Source organism: Varanus komodoensis, unplaced genomic scaffold (assembly GCF_004798865.1).
Source record: "Varanus komodoensis strain SLA01 unplaced genomic scaffold, ASM479886v1 scaffold1, whole genome shotgun sequence".
In the NCBI taxonomy this organism is placed as follows: Eukaryota; Metazoa; Chordata; class Lepidosauria; order Squamata; family Varanidae; genus Varanus; species Varanus komodoensis.
This window is the reverse complement of record NW_025335268.1, coordinates 116,934,042-116,938,119: the sequence shown is the minus strand read 5'-3', so window position 1 is coordinate 116,938,119 and position 4,078 is coordinate 116,934,042.

The window sequence follows — 4,078 nt, the reverse complement described above, 5'->3', positions numbered from 1 at the left end:
TGTGTGAATGCAGAAACAGGAACTCTTGTGGGGCAATGTCAAATTAGGGGAACCTTCGTAAGAGTGCAGCAGGGACCAGACCTGAACATTGACACAAACAGGGTCCAAATAGGCATTTTCTTCCCTTTGCGTCCTCTTGACAGCTACCAAAAGGCAAGCTGTCAAAGGAAATCAGTGGCATGAATAAAGGATAAGATTTATATACTCTTTACAACAAGATCATTTCCCCCCTTTGGCTTTGTTAGTCCTCAGGGTGATGCACATTTTGCATTCTTTCCTGGGATTCTAGCTTCTTGGAAAGTTAAAAGTGGAAAGTTATTTCCACTGTGTCTCTGGTGAAAAGTAGTTTTGACAAGTAACCATGAAAGTTCTGCCCCCTTTAAAAGGAAGTTTGGACAGGGCAGTGTGATTTTTTTCCTGGGACATATACAATCATAAGATAGGTTGTCATGTTGTCCAAGCCCAGGACATTGATTTTATTGTGAATTGCCATGATCAGCTAAAGGGTCACTCCACCAGGACAATAAAAAAGCCCATACTGCTGGCTTTTTGCCGTCTCACTTGTGACTGCCCTTCTCCCAATGCCAAATCAGCACTTTGGAAGGAACTTCACTTGTTTTCAGGAATTTTATTTTTGGTGACACAAAATTGCAGAATTGGAGTTACAGGAAAATGTTGCTTTTTTGCAAGTGCACACTTAAAGCTATCTGCTATGGGCATTGACAAGTTGAGATTGCCTAATAGCCAATTTGCACACAGTTGCTAAGGACTGGGAGGGGAAAAAAACAGTATGAGAAAAGCTGGAACTGGAAGTGTGAGTCAGATGCACTGAAAACGTGTGTGTGTGTGTGTGTGTGTGTGGGGTGGGGGGGTGGCAGGAGGAAGTGTACCAAAATAGTTCCCCCTTAGCAGTGTGATCAACTTGGTTTTAAGTGTTGAGCTGTCATTTCTCAGTCTCTTTCACTTTTTCAACAGTTCTCCAATCTCCAGCTATTCCAGAAAGGGAGCTATTAATCCGTCCCCTTTCCTCAGATTCTGTTCTGTGCACAAAACATATCATAAGGAAATTTGTATTAGGATCAGAGGAAGCAGGAGTGAAACTTGAGGAAAGAAACATCCACAATTAAAAAATGCAGATGATACCATAGTAACAGCAGAAAGCAGCAGCAAATTGAAATGACTCCTGATGAAAGTGAAAGAAGAAAGTGCAAAAGCAGGATTGCAGATGAACATTAAGAAACAATTATGATGACTACCGAAGAATTGCACAACTTTAAGGTCAACAATGAAGAAATTGAAATTGTGGAGGATTTTACCTACCTTAGCTTATTCATCCATGCAAACAGAGACTGCACCCAAGAAACCAGAAGACGGCTGGGATTTCAAAGGGCAGCAATGAAGGAACCAAAAAAGATAATCAAGTGTAGAGATGTTTCACTGGAGACCAAGGCCAAGATTATCTACCCTATTGTATTTCCAATCACAATGTACGCGTGTGAAAATGGACTGTGAAAAAAGCTTGCTGGAATCAAAATGATCTGTTTGAAACATGATGCTGGAGAAAAAACTTTTCAAATACCCTGGACTGACAGAAAGATGAACAAGTGAGTACTTTATTGAATCAAGACAGAACTTTCCCTGGAAGCAAAAATGATGAGACTGAGGCTGTCATACTTTGGACACATCAAGAGAAGGTGAGATTCATGAGAAGCCAACAATACTAGGGAAAGTCAAAGGCAGAAGAAGAAAAGGAAGAACAACGATGAGATGGATCAATTCCATAAAGGGGGCCTCAGCTTTGAGTTTACACGTGCTGAGCAGAGCTGTGAAGAACAGGACATTTTGGAGAGCACCCATGCCAGGGCCAACAAATCAGAGATGACATGATGGCACAGAACAACAACTGCTGTGATTACTGTGATACCAACAGTTTTCAACAATGGAGAAATGTACAAAAATATAATGGCTGGGGAATAAATGGAGGGGAAGCAAATCTGTACAGTTCTGTATTATCAGCTCTGTTACCGTAGGCACACAAATTTCCCCTCCATTTATATCCCAAACTTAAATTAGCACAAGGGGTAGACTGGAGTGTGGAAGGCAAACAAGATTTTGCCACATATGTCAGAGTCAGCTGCAGGACTGAGAAGGAAGGTAGGGAGAAACAATCCACAGTAAAACTGATTGTCTGGCAAGCATACTATGGGTTATTTAGTGAATAACCAGCCTACTATGACTTAGCATGACAGGCAATGTTGCTCAAAGAAAGCTATTTTCTCTACGAGAATAATGCAAAAACATTTTTACTATTTTTTTAAAAGTGGAAACTATCTTCTGTGTTTTCCTGAGAGTAAAAGGTAATTATCCAAGGCAAAGAACATAATTCAAACTCAAGCTCCCACTTTTAGAGCATACAGGTACACCAAAACATAGAAAATCTCTCACATGCACACACCCACTTAAGAGAAACACCTGGGTAATTAGCCATGCTGGGTTGGTTGTGTATGAAACAAGCTGCGTGGGTCCAACAGGCAATCAGGTTTACTGTGGGTTCTAGGTCCCCACCCACCCAGTTTTCCTGTATCTCCTGGACACCACAGAGGAATGAATCTTCCCCCTGCCTCTCACCAAGATCATGAGTCCTTTTGGGTTTCCAAAAGGGCTCATATTTTTTCTTCCATTTTTGTAATTTTTCAAATGTTTTGTATCCAAGGCATGTCAGGACATAACCAGTTCTAAGGGGTAAGCTATATAAGGGTGCTGAAGTTTTTGGCTGCCTCATTACTACAAAATGTACCCAAAGCAAAAAAGATGTGCAGATATAAAGAGTAAAGCAGTAACTATTACTGAATTAGGGTGCTACCCTGTGCATGTTTAGACAGAAAAAAGGCCTACAACTCTCAGCATGTCCCAGCCAGCAGATGTCCCAATATGTACAGAACTGTGCCTTTAGTCAGAAGACTCAACCAAAAATTGTTGACTGGGAAAAATTGTCCTGATTAACTGAGAAATGGGGTTTTTAAAAATTATAAATATAATTTTAATACAAGTACTGTACTGATGAAAGCTTCAGATGGTAAGGATCACCTCCTGAAGTAAGGAGTAAGGAAGAATTATCTCCTGTGCAAAAGAAAAAGAGGGATGCCTTTTTAAAAATTATGAAAACAATATTTAAAAAATGATGTGGTTCCCTGAGCTCTCATTTAATTTCCAGCAAATTGCTTCTACTCACTATACATTTATAGTGGGGGAAAACCTATTCCCCAAAACAGCTTCCAGGCATCTGCCCCAAATGGAGAAAGATGGTATTTAGGTACAGGCACAAAAAACTATTCATAATTCACAGCATTCATGTCTACTCATTCCTACCCATTGGATTTAATTGGGTTTTCTCCCAAGTAAGTTGATAAAGAATTGCACGCTTAGAATGAGAGATATTCAGTTGGTCAATTAGACCAATGGTTTGTTGTTGTTGTTTTGCTTTTCTGTTAAGGTTGCTCCTTTTCAGTTTTGGCCAGAATAGTACTTTTTGGACATCTAGTACATTTTATTTTGATGCATAGGTGCCAGCTTCCAAAACACTTGATTTAAAAATACAATAAATCCACCAGGAAGTTCAGCAGTGAATGATTCCATTGTGCCCCAGTTATTGCAGGGAGACTTATGAAGAATAACTTCCCCACAGAATTGTTTCATGATGACATGAGGCTTTGTATTCAACTGCTTACATAGCACTGGCCAGAGAAATGGCTTAAGTGTGTGTGTTAAGGTATAATGGAGAATATTTGCAAGGAGAATGCAAGTATTATCCCTGTTAGCAATGGTAATTATCATAACAACACTTCACCTACACAGGCATATCCTGATAGCTAGAATTAAAAACAGGAATTCTCTCTATATATCTATATACGTATACAGATATGAAATAGTTCCTGGAACTTCAGACGAGAATACAAAATGAACAAGGCTGTGCAAACTTTCGAGTTACACGGAACTCTTCATCTGGTGATCACAAAGATGAGTTAGCCGCCTGGAAGAACAATAAAGGCTAGCCTGGTGATCACAAACACCAAGCTCG